This window comes from Thalassophryne amazonica, chromosome 21 (genome assembly GCF_902500255.1).
Source record: "Thalassophryne amazonica chromosome 21, fThaAma1.1, whole genome shotgun sequence".
NCBI classification, from domain to species: Eukaryota; Metazoa; Chordata; class Actinopteri; order Batrachoidiformes; family Batrachoididae; genus Thalassophryne; species Thalassophryne amazonica.
This window is the reverse complement of record NC_047123.1, coordinates 12,427,490-12,441,013: the sequence shown is the minus strand read 5'-3', so window position 1 is coordinate 12,441,013 and position 13,524 is coordinate 12,427,490. Positions and strand designations below refer to the sequence as shown.

The following is a 13,524-nucleotide window of genomic DNA, read 5'->3' as shown; positions in this document are numbered from 1 at the left end:
CTGTCCATTTTTACAGTTGGCAGCTTCAACATCAGACACCTGTCTGCACTAACGCAGTGTTTTTAGATTGTGTACACACGATAAATTAATACCTACTAATTTTTAATGGGTATCACTTAATAGAACTAGAACTTTATTCTCACTGTACAAAATTAACAGCAGTCCCATTTGAGGTACCAGTAATTATCCCACATATTGCACTTGTGTGTTGGAATATATACATGATAAACTACAAAAGGTGTTGGAGTTGGTGAGCTCAGTTTGTGTTTGGTTGTGGGATGTCTTTGTGCTGTATTAGCCTGGTTTTAATGTGCTCTCATGGGGCAGCTATGCCTTAAGGTCCGAGTGTCAAATGAAGGCAGGATTTTGGAGCAGTCAGGACAGTCTTTGGAGGAGGCAAGGTGAGCAAGTAAAAAGGTCATGTTGAGACCGAAACCGGACTAAAGTACTACAAAAGACCTCAAGTCCTCCAAAAGACTAGTGGGCATGTGATTATCTTCTGGACTGTGTTAATGATCCACTGAAGAGCATTTCTGTTGGCTACACTGCAGTTGCTATACTACACAGGCAAGCACTATGTCCACACACTGGGTGGAACGGCGGTCAACGGAGAGCAGCAGGTTCTCTTGTAGTGGGGCGGCATAGCAAAACAATTTTGTGATAAAAGCATGGAGTTTGGCACACATTCTAAATATTTTCAGTATTGGAGCCATCCTGGAGCTGACCTCTGAGTTACAGTCAATAAAGAAATACAGGGGTCAAAATTTAAAAATGTTCCAATCATGTTGAAAACTACATTATTTGTCTGATAATGATTCCAAAAAGGTACAGTTTTGTTGATGAATATTATGGGGTAAAAATGGTGGCAAAGTTCAGTGTCAGTTTACAGTACAGGGGTCAATGCAAATTATTGGTTGAAATAAAAATAAATGCAATAGATTTGACTGTTGAATGCTTGATCTCCAAAGTAAAGGTCAAACAAGTTTGAAGTCCATTGGATTCTATGACGTTTGGACTGCATTTACATATATAGCGCTTTTCCATCTGCATCAGACACTCAAAGCGCTTTAAAAATAATGCCTCAAATTCACCACAATGTCAGGGTGCTGCCATATGAGACGCTCACTACACACCGGGAGCAACGGGATTAAAGACCTTGCCCAAGGGCCCTTAGTAATTTTCCAGTCAGGCTGGGATTTGAACCGAGGATCTTCTTGTCTCAAGCCCAACGCCTTAACCACTAGATGTATGACATATGTTATACCATAACATGATAACTAAGCATGACAGATGGTGCACACTATTCCTTTTTCAACCAATAATTTGCATCATTTTTTACCAAAATTGGAGCAACTTTGGACTTTAACTTTTGACCCCTGTACAAAGTAAAACTGACCTTTGTCGCCATTTTTGCTGTTTTTACCCCATAACTCCATGGAATTCAGTCATAGATAGTACAAACTATACCTTTTTGGAATCGTTAAGATCAAACAAATGTGTAACAAGATTTTTGTTCCTGGCAAATAAGTGTCTTTTTCCAACTACATTTATTGCAAAACAATAGAAAAGCCCAATTTTCATGCCAAACGTTTTTTTTGGGGGGGGGGGGGCTGCACAGCAATTTTATCCCCTCAAAACAGCTATTTTTGACAATTTTCTGACTTTTTCACAATAAAACTACAATATGGAACATAACTGTAGCAAGGTTTATTTTCAAACATTTGAAAACAATTTTACAAAGTTAAAAATGAACAGTTTTCCTTGATTTGCGAATGTGCAACGAATCACTTTCCCTTATCAGATCCCAAATGTAGTCCCCCATCATGTTTTCATTGTAAGATCCCTGATATCTGTGTTCAAAGTCCATTATGTCTTGGTGGAAGCGCTGCCCATGTTCTTCTGAGTATACCCCCATGTTGTCCTTGAAGTTGTCAAGGTGAGCATCCAGAATGTGGACCTTCAGTGACATCCTACAGCCCATTTGACCATAGTCTCTCACCAAAGTCTCAACCAGTTCCACATAATTGTCAGCCTTGTGGTTGCCCAGAAACCCATGGACAACATCAACAAAACTTTTCCATGCCTCCTGTTCCTTTGCTGTCAGTTTCTTTGGAAATTCAGGGCACTCTATGATTTTCTTGACTTGTGGTCCAATGAAAACACCAGCTTACAGCTGACAGCTTTGGGAAAAAGTCTTGAAGATACTTGAATGCTGCAGACTCTGTCAAGCGTTGTGACAAATTGCTTCATGAGACCCAGTTTGATGTGCAGAGGCGGGAACAAAACCTTGTGAGGATCCACCAATGGCTCATGTTTAAAGTTACAGCTTCCAACTGAGAATTCAGTCCTTTCAGGCCATTGCTTCCGGTGATAATGTGCTGCCCTGTCTCTACTGTCCCAAAGGCAGCGAAAACAGGGAAACTTGGTGAAACCTCCCTGGAGTCCCATCAAAAATGCCACCATTTTGAAATCCCCATCCATACTCATCATAGTTCAAAGCCTCCAGCAGATATTTGACACTGTAATCCTCCTTGAGATGCACTGAATGAGCCAAAGGAAGTGATGGACACTCGTTCCCATTGTGCAGTGGCACAAGCCTTCAGGCTTCTGGGTGAGCTATCAATGAAGAGTCTCCACTCATTTGGATTACATGCAATTCCAATTGCATTGAACAGTCCTGAAATGTCACAACAACAGCACAAACTGTCTTCCTTGGCAAAGAAGCGAGAGAAAAGTTGGTGACGTTTTCTTTGGCTTGTTACTTGTACACTTTTCATCCAACAAGTCCAACTCCTTCAGCCTTCAGATCAAAAGCTCAGCATTTGTCTTTGTCAAACCAAGATTTCTGATCAGGTCATTCAGATCTCCTTGACTTGGGAAGTAAGGATTCCTCTCATAAACTGTATCTGTAATGTCACAGTCCACTTCACTGTTCTCCCCATCCTCTGATTCAGTGCTTTCTTCTACTGATGGTTGTTTTCTTTCTGGAGGTGAAGGTACAGGAAGCTCAGCACTATGTGGCAGTGGTGCAATGGAAGATGGAATGTCAGGATAAGGAATGGCAGGTGCATTCTTCCCACTTCAGCGTTTGGAAGGATCCACCATGTAGTAGCAGTTGGTTGAGTGGTCAGTGGGTTCATGCCATATTCTTGGAACAGCAAACTTCATTGCTCTCTGTTGTTTAATTTTCTTTGATTAAAGAGTGAAATATTCATGAACAAAGGAGATTCTTCAAACCTCAGTAAATTACTCTCCTGTTCTTGAAAGTTCTTGCTCAATCTGTACAAATGAGGAAGGTTTTCATAAATGTAATTGCTTTGTTGACATTGTATTATGTTTGAAATGTTTGAACCCTTTTGACATGATCACAAAAAGAAAATATGATGACCACAACTCTGACAAATGGACTTAACTTTTCCAGAAATTAGTAGTGACCACACGTTTTTGCGAAGGCTCTCAGTTGTCCAGGTGGTTTCCATAGTAGAGAAGCTTGAATCTTCGACTGGTTTGAGAGAGGGGTGAAGGAGGCATTGTATGTGAAACAGTTGAAACCCAGCCTTAACCGGGGAGGGGGTCTGAGACACACTTTATCCCCTGTTTACAATGGGGTACTCAGGTCAAAGCAGTTTCAGTCTTTTGTTCATGGTAATGAGTCATTCACGTCATCAGGAGACGTGTCAGGGGAGCCGTCAGGAGAGGCGTCAGTCCCATCGTTAGGACCTACCCTGTCATTAGGAGGGTGCAAACTAGAGCACAGTAGGTGCTAATTAAAGCAATTGTTGAGTCACTAGCCAATAGCAGTCTGCCTCTCAGTACATTGGATGAACATCATATGAACAAAGAATGAGGACAGGTAATGTTTGCATGCAAACATTCAATGAACATTATACAAACGTTCTCAAATGTTCAAACATCATATGAACAGTTGAACCAGAACATTAAATGAACATTTGTAGAATGTTCGAATGCTAAGATTACCTGTCCTCATTCTTTGTTCATATGATGTTCGTGCAATGTTCCTGCTCAATATATCTACAATTTTTTGTGATTTTTCCTATTGAGAACTAAAAATGACGTAAAAACAAACTTTATAAATGTTTTAAAATTCAACAGGTTTTATTCAAATAGTAACTTGCAATGTATTTATGGAATTCACATATAAAATCAATAATGCAGAAACTTTTGAAATCACTTACAGATTTAATGATGGAATACATCTTTACAGAATTAAACATCATGCTCAAAAATAAAGCACATAAAATGAAAAATTTTCAACTTTGCAAAAGATTTCTTACATGGCATACCACCGACACTACTCCAAAAGATGTTCAGACAAATAAACAATAATCTTCGAGAAATAATAATGAAACCTAAAAAAAAAATTAATCTATTGATTTACAACCAACTACACATTTTATGAGCAAAATAAATTCAGCTTACATCTACACTCAACAAAAATATAACGCAACACTTTTGGTTTTGCTCCCATTTTGTATGAGATGAACTCAAAGATCTAAAACTTTTTCCACATACACAATATCACCATTTCCCTCAAATATTGTTCACAAACCAGTCTAAATCTGTGATAGTGAGCACTTCTCCTTTGCTGAGATAATCCATCCCACCTCACAGGTGTGCCATATCAAGATGCTGATTAGACACCATGATTAGTGCACAGGTGTGCCTTAGACTGCCCACAATAAAAGGCCACTCTGAAAGGTGCAGTTTTATCACACAGCACAATGCCACAGATGTCGCAAGATTTGAGGGAGCGTGCAATTGGCATGCTGACAGCAGGAATGTCAACCAGAGCTGTTGCTTGTGTATTGAATGTTCATTTCTCTACCGTAAGCCGTCTCCAAAGGCGTTTCAGAGAATTTGGCAGTACATCCAACCAGCCTCACAACCGCAGACCATGTGTAACCACACCAGCCCAGGACCTCCACATCCAGCCTGTTCACCTCCAAGATCGTCTGAGACCAGACACTCGGACAGCTGCTGAAACAATCGGTTTGCATAACCAAAGAATTTCTGCACAAACTGTCAGAAACCGTCTCAGGGAAGCTCATCTGCATGCTCGTTGTCCTCATCGGGGTCTCGACCTGACTCCAGTTCGTCGTCGCAACCGACTTGAGTGGGCAAATGCTCACATTCGCTGGCATTTGGCACGGAGAGGTGTTCTCTTCATGGATGAATCCCGGTTCACACTGTCCAAGGCAGATGGCAGACAGCGTGTGTGGCGTCGTGTGGGTGAGGGGTTTTCTGATGTCAATGTTGTGGATCGAGTGGCCCATGGTGGCGGTGGGGTTATGGTATGGGCAGGCGTCTGTTATGGACGAAGAACACAGGTGCATTTTATTGATGGCATTTTGAATGCAGAGATACCGTGACGAGATCCTGAGGCCCATTGTTGTGCCATACATCCAAGAACATCACCTCATGTTTCAGCAGGATAATGCACGGCCCCATGTTGCAAGGATCTGTACACAATTCTTGGAAGCTGAAAATGTCCCAGTTCTTGCATGGCCGGCATACTCTCCGGACATGTCACCCATTGAGCATGTTTGGGATGCTCTGGACCGGCGTATACGACAGCGTGTACCAGTTCCTGCCAATATCCAGCAACTTCGCACAGCCATTGAAGAGGAGTGGACCAACATTCCACAGGCCACAATTGACAACCTGATCAACTCTATGCAAAGGAGATGTGTTGCACTGCATGAGGCAAATGGTGGTCACACCAGATACTGACTGGTATCCCCCCCCCAATAAAACAAAACTGCAGCTTTCAGAGTGGCCTTTTATTGTGGACAGTCTAAGGCACACCTGTGCACTAATCATGGTGTCTAATCAGCATCTTGATATGACACACCTGTGAGGTGGGATGGATTATCTCAGCAAATGAGAAGTGCTCACTATCACAGATTTAGACTGGTTTGTGAACAATATTTGAGGGAAATGGTGATATTGTGTATGTGGAAAAAGTTTTAGATCTTTGAGTTCATCTCATACAAAATGGGAGCAAAACCAAAAGTGTTGCGTTTATATTTTTGTTGAGTGTATATCAGGTATCATATATATGCTACTCTGGAACCACCCCTAAATCCAAACACTCCAAATGTCAACCCCACTGAGTTGAGTGTACATACAGTTAATACTTTACGATACTTAAAAGCAAAACTGTGGACAGTTTTAAAACAAACATTACTCTCAAATTCCCTGAGAAAATTCCTATGAAAAAATATTAAGTTTTTAATCACAGATTTGAAGACTCAGTATGACAAGTCAGATACGACAATGCAACTTGCTGAACACATTTTTAAGAGTGAAACTGAACAGTTTAACACAAAGACATTACAATCCATAAATTTCCTGAGGAAATTCACATGACAGTTTTTCATGATAAAAAATATACAAAAATAATTATTAATTTAAATTAATGTTTGATCACCAGACAAAAAATTTCTCCGGAAGTAAAATTAAATTTGATCAAAAATATTCCATGTACAAGGCAAATTAAATGCTGCTGCTAATCTGCTCATAAGCTTTGATATTATGAAATATAAACACAATGCTAAAATACCCTCAGCCGTATGAGGATTGTCTTCATAATTACTTAATTGATATCCCAGTGCAAAGTGTATACATATATACCCTTTATTGTGTTATCTGTGTATCTCTAATATATTCGCCTCTGTATGTTTATATTGGTGTTATAGGATAAACTCAATGACATTTTAATGGCATCCAAAGGAGATCATGCGTGTGCACATGCATGAGCTTCTGAAAAATGTGGAAGTTACCATCGACTGCAGGATGTGTGTGCACACTGATGTCTGCGAGATGTCTTGTGTTATCAGGTTGTGAAAACAGCGTTTTCCAGTAGCTTTACATAACATATGATAGACATGTTAGATTTACACGGAAATTAATCTGTTTTGTAGCAGATTCTGCCATGTTGCATTAGCAGCCAGAGAGAGACCAGACGTCACAGTGCCTCTCTACTGTGACTGGGTGTCACCCCCCCCCCCCCAAAAGACAGATTTGCAAGATTGTTAGTTTCTCAAACCTGTAATCTGGGTCAGGAAGAAGTTGAGGATGGTCCCGTCTATACTTCTTCTGCTTGGATAGGACATCTTCAGATTATGGCACAATTGTAGAAATGATGATTGATGTGATATTTATTGCAGCCTCCATAACAACTCTAAATTTGTGGCACGTCCCTGGCAAGGCTGCCTTTGACGGTTCCTGACTTGCCCTGACTGCTGAAGCACTGCCAAAGATAAACGGGAGCCGTAGCGTACAAGCAGCCCCTGACAATTCTTGTTACCGTATTCTTCCATTGTTCCATTCCAGGGGTGTATGCAGTCAAGGCATTGATTAGGGCATTCCTCTGGTGCCTGGTTCACTTGTCCTCACCATCTAGTCTGTCATTAGCACTCTTGAGCTGCGAGTTGAACATTGCCATTGTTAGTCATAAGCAATTATATATACTTTCCTGCTCAGATACTGTATAATTTGAGCGGCATGGTCATAACTGGTATTCAACTCAACTGCTTATTGGACAGGCCCTATATTTTTAACAAGCTGTTTATTTGCTTGCAGAATTTTTCTCAGGTTAGTTATCAGTGAGGTATACCACACAGGTGAAAGATCAGACAAAAATGATTAATCCTCTGTACCCAATGCTATTTGTGTAAAGGGCCTTTCACACCGCATGCTTTGGAAGTGTCAGAGGCATCACATATCGGTCTAAAAAGCATTATTTTCAATGAAAGACGTAGCTTTTTACAGGCGTTAGACGTTTTGCGTCAAAAGCTGAGCTAAACAGATGCTTCTGACAGGAGTGTGCGCATTCCTGCTTGTCAACAGAATGACATTCAAAGTTCAACCCAATCAAACTTTTGGCGCTCTGAACTGTGACAAAGCTTCGCACTGTCCAATAGAAACGTGTTGGGTCCAAACATGGAAGACACCACTGACCTCTACAAAACAGAAACATGTCACAGGACTGCTCATTTATACAGAGCAGTTTTCTGAAGAAAAATCCTTGCAAATGTTTAACCCCAAAATTAATTTGATTGTGAAATCAAATTGCTATATTAAAGCTTTTTCTTGGTTCATCGACACATATACAACATGGTGATCATTCAGCTTTCCTCGGAGAAAAAAAAAAAAAAAAAAAATCAGAGTGAAAATCTCCACCCCCTGCTGCATGCGTCGCGGTAGGGCGTAGGGAGGCGTTGACACAACGTGACTGACGACACATTGGGAGTTGTTGCCTGACGCGTATAAAGCATGCAATGTGAAAAAAAAAAAAAAGGAAAAACTTTATTGAAGTGAAGAGGATCTAACAAACAGAAAACACATTAACTCACTTCTTTGAGTGACTTTACTGGAAGCCCCATTACTTCCAGGCACTGCTTGTAATTGGTTCAAGCACACACTTCTGGTTTAGCTGGCCAACCTTCGGACAATCATGTCAGCAGCGTCCACATGGTTCTCTCTCCTGGTATGTCTGGGAACCGACACTTTCAGGGATGGTCCAAGGATGTAGTGCATCAACTTTGTCATTCAGCTGTTCGATACTGTGAATGATGTCATTCTGCTGCTCCTGGAACACAAAATGTATATAGATCCACATGTTACAACCTTAATACAGAAGTTCCCACTTTTTTATTAAATCCTATGCTTCACAAATGATTAAGCCAATGCTGTTGACCTTTCATCATGAGCACAGACAAATCTGTGAATGAACTGATGAAAGTGAGCTATGGGGAAAAAAAAAAACAAAAAACTTGAAAGATCTTGACAAGGCCCTGGCGGGGTCTGGTGGTTGTCCCCCAGAAAAATGTGAAATCTCAAATGCATTCTGGTGCTTACTCAGGTCTATTCCAAAAGAATCTACAAAAAATATTTTTTTTTTGTTGGCACAGGTCAGTTTTTCCACCCCAGATAAGGTGGTAAACCTCAGTAGTACTGCATAGAAGTCCTTATGTTTCAAGTGTATGGTACCATAGACAGTATGCACACACTATGCAAATGAAACATTATGCAAGGGACAAAGAATTTTTTATATAAGAAATTCTGAAACTTTATGTCAGCAATAAATAAATATGTTTGAGTAACAGGGCCTGTAAATTATTTCTTTAAGGAAGGAAAGTTAGCATATACAACTTCATTACTGACAGATTTTACTCTATTTTCTAATTATATCCCAAATAGAACAGAGTATTTCTTGCCAGAAATGTTTGAATATTTTGCTTGCTGAACATGAATTTTAGAATCTACTGGCACAAGACACTATACAATCTTATTTAACCATTATAGTACAAACCTCTGCATAATCGGGCTGATGTGAATCAACTGCAGGCAGACACTCAACCCACTGATCAGATGGAGGATTCACTGATTCAACAACACTTATGGCAGCCGGCATGGTTGTTGTTGGGGGGGAAACAAGCAATAATCCAAAAATACTATCACAAGCTTATCTTCATAAAGTCTCTTTCTGGGCACTGACATTACTTAAACGTCAATTACGTCAACACCTACTAAAAGAGAGTATATATTTTAGTCATGTTTTAGTCAAAATATTAATTAGGCCTGTGCCTCTCTGTGGCTAACGTTAGCTCTATGCTATTCAAAAATGTGTTGGTTTGGTTCCCATTAATCCATGGCTGGCATAATCAAGCTTCAAGCAAGTTTTGTTATTCCTGGCTAAAACGACTTTGTGCTCACATCAGGTTCCATTACCTTCTTTTGATAATCACAGCGTCGATATCACGACACAAAGGCCCAGCCATTTGATGGTAGCTATGTGGTGGTTCTTTGCGAAGAATCCCAGTCGACGAGCGTCCAGCGTTAGTCTCCTCTTCTGCTCTCAGTGGTCTCTTAATCACAGTATAGAGACTGAACAAGCAAATTAACTTGTGAAACACAAACTTTTATTTGCTAAAACAGAACGGAGTTGAGTGCTGCAACTCAGCTAAGTCTTCTTCTTCTGCTCTGTTAAACAGCGGGTTTTAACCCAACTCGGTGCACTACTGCCACCAACTGGTTCGTGAGCAGCACTGCAAGCGACTGTGAAGCAGGAAGCATATTGTTAACAAAATAATTTAATAGTAAATAGATCTATGTACAAAAACTACTTTAAATAAAATGAATTCATTTGAATTGTATCCTCTGATAATGTTGGTCAAACATGTTTTAAAATAAAGCCCTATATTGTTTCAGACGTTCTGACACAATTATTACAGTTAGTTAGTTATAGTTTTGTGAGACAGCATTTCTCTGAGCTGATAAACCTGTTCTGGCTTTATCTTTAACCACGAAGGAACCAAACAATTATGCTAGAAATTTGTTAACTTAATTGGCAATACTTGAATGTATAATGTGATTAGAGGAAATTATACACAATGATCATTGATGCTTTATTTATTTATTATTTATTTATTTTTTACCAGAATGAGTATGTTGCATTTTACATACAGAAATGATTGTATCCAGGTCTTACAATTATATTGTGTACAATGTACATGTTTTACCCTGGATAATTATAATATCATGCCTCACTGCAAACATGAATTAAGCAGCTGATATTAAAGGAATCAGAAAGCAAGAAATATGTTGTAACAATTATGTGGTAACAGTTTAAACCAAACACTGTTCGACTGTGACACGAAGTCATCCTCAAATGAGGCCTGAGTGAAACACTAAACCCTGGACAAATGTTCATTCTGGAAATGTGAAATCTAGTTGATTTCTGCCACTGTAACGTGTGTGACTATTCATCTCATGTTCAGTGTGTTTGTTTAAAAACATGTTTGAACTGCAAGTTGTGAAGTGACCAGTAAAAAATATTGTCTGTGAGCTGTTTTATTTAAATGTCAATGCTTCCTGCTCATGTATGTTGAAAACATTATTTTGTAAATCATTTTTTAATAACTTTAATGTATTTTTCCTTATTTTCAAAAATGCTAAAGATAGGCTTTTTTTAAATTTGGAAAAATGTATGTAACTCAGGTCTGTGGGACGTCTGGATAATAAGCTGCCATTGCAATCTGTTTCCATAAAAAACATATTTTGGTAGCTGACAATCACAGTCTGTAGTGATGTAAATTATTTTGCAAAAATTAATATTCCAATTAACAGAGTGCATGTTTATGCAAGTTGCACCAAGACATGTTTCAGAGTTAGCTCTGTCAGTTTATTACAGTAATCTTGAAATTATACAGTATATTCAGTAGGCCTGAATAAATCATAAATCGACAAATTCTTGGTTATGGTAGAGTGTTTAAATTATTTCCTATTGTTCATTCTACCTATGTTTGCACAAATAATTTAAATGGAGTCCAACATTTACACACACACACACACACACACACACACACACACACACACACACACACACACACACACACACACACACACACACACACACACACACACACACACACACACACACACACACACACACACACACAAGGCAAGCTTTACACATACAACATGAACATTATGTGAATGTTGAACATTAAGCATACATTCTATGAACATTTGATTGATTTTTGCAAATGTTTCCTTACATGTTTGTCTAATGGTTGCTTCCATGCAAACATGGAAACATTAGACAAACATCACAAACATTATATGAACGTTCGCAAACTTGCTGAACAGTAAATGAACATTCTATGAACATTTGTTTGATGTTTGCAAATGTTTGCTTCCGGGTGGGAGCTTCAGACCAACCACAGAGCCAGCCCACCTGATCAGTTTGTCCAGCCTGGATGTGCCCTTCTTGGATGTTTTTCAACAGTGGGTCTTTGTGGGGGCTTCTTGTCCATAGCTTTGCTTCACATAGATGTCTTGTTACAGTACTCACAACTCACAAGTAACTTTAGTCCTTCTTTGATCACCCTGGAGCTGGCCATTGTCTGAGTCTTTGGCATTCTGGCTATTCTTCAATCCATTTGAATGGAGGTTTTCCATTTTCTTCCACTTCTTTCTGGTTTTGGTTATGATTTTAAAGCATTTACAATTGTTTTAGCTGAGCAGCCTATCATTTTCTGCACTTCTTTACATGTTCCCCCTCTCCATCCATACCTACTTACTCCATTTAAGGGTTGCAGAGGCCAGAACCAATCACAGCAGTCATGGGGTGTGAGGCAAGAAATACCCTGGACAGGACGCCAGTCTGTCGCAAGGCCACGTAGGAGATAGACAAACACATGCAGACCTGCACGTACATCACAAAGGTCAGTATAATTACTAGAGTCCGCAGTCACACTGAGTCAAGTCCCGGTAAGGAGGCGTGGTCACCATTTTAGATCTGGGCAACTCACTGGGCAGCACACATAGACGCTCAATGAGTCTTGTCAAGAAACAGGTGGGATATGCGTTAAAGCTGCGCATGTTGGCAACGCCACAAAAAGAGGAAGAAGGAGACAACGCTGGCCTACAGGCATTGGTCGGACAGGCATGGCAGGTGTGTTGCCTGCATCAGATTTTTGACAGCCATTTTAAATTTGATAAGCAGATCAGTGCTGTTGTTAGAACAAGTTTCTTCCAACTCCCATCTCTTAGCCAGGTCGAAGCCATATTTCTCTAGGATTGACCTTGAGAAGGTTATCCGTGTCTTCGTCACAAGTAGACTAGACTCTTGTAACTCTCTGTATGTTGGCTTGGATCAGTCCTCTCTAAACCACCTTCACCTTATTCAGAATGCTGCTGCTCATCTTCTTTCAAGAAAGAAAAAGTTTGACCACATTGCGCCGGTCTTGGCTACTCTTCACTGGCTTCCACTCCATTATTGGGTTGATTTTAAACTTCTTTTAATCGTTTTTGAAGCCCTCAATGGCCTGGCCACAGTGTATCTTTCAGAGCTTCTTTGTCCTTACACCCCAACCAGAGCCTTAAGGTCTTCTGGCCAACTGTTGCTGGAGGTGCCTAAAACCAGATTAAAGATGAGAGGTGACAGAGCCTTTGCAGCGGCTGCCCCCCAGGCTCTGGAATTGTCTCCCCTTTAATATTAGATCATCGCTGTCCCTAGAGACTTTTAAATCCTCTTTAAAAACCTATTTCTTTTCTCTGGCGTTTCCTAAATGAGTGATTGCATCTCTATTTTTTACTATTTACTCTTTATTTTACTTTGTCTTTTATTTGTTTTATTGCCTGTTGCAATTGTATTGTTACTTTTAATTTATTTATTTATTTTGGCAGCTCGTAGACTATCTTACTGAGAATAATCTCTTTGAGCCACTGCAGTCTGCTTTTAGAAAATATCATTCCACAGAGACAGCTCTCACTAAAGTGGTGAATGATCTTCTGCTTACAATGGATTCGGACACCACTATGGTTCTGGTGCTGTTAGATCTCAGTGCTGCATTTGATACAGTGGATCATCATATTCTGCTTGATAGGTTTAAAAATCATTTTGGGATTACTGGGACTGCCCTTGCATGGAAGACGTCATTCAGGAAGACCTGAATCCAATGAAAGGCTCATTAAAAGTCTGCTAACGAGTCT

At 39.9% G+C, this 13,524-nt stretch overlaps 1 long non-coding RNA gene across 1 annotated transcript; it reads right to left on the bottom strand.

The window, feature by feature from the left end:
- Positions 1 to 7,196: 7,196 nt before the first annotated feature.
- Positions 7,197 to 9,444, bottom strand: LOC117503378. The gene is made up of 3 exons (XR_004558553.1): positions 9,338 to 9,444; positions 8,379 to 8,614; positions 7,197 to 7,447 (listed from the first exon to the last, which is right to left on the bottom strand). It is a non-coding gene; the product is annotated as an uncharacterized LOC117503378 (long non-coding RNA).
- Positions 9,445 to 13,524: the final 4,080 nt, after the last annotated feature.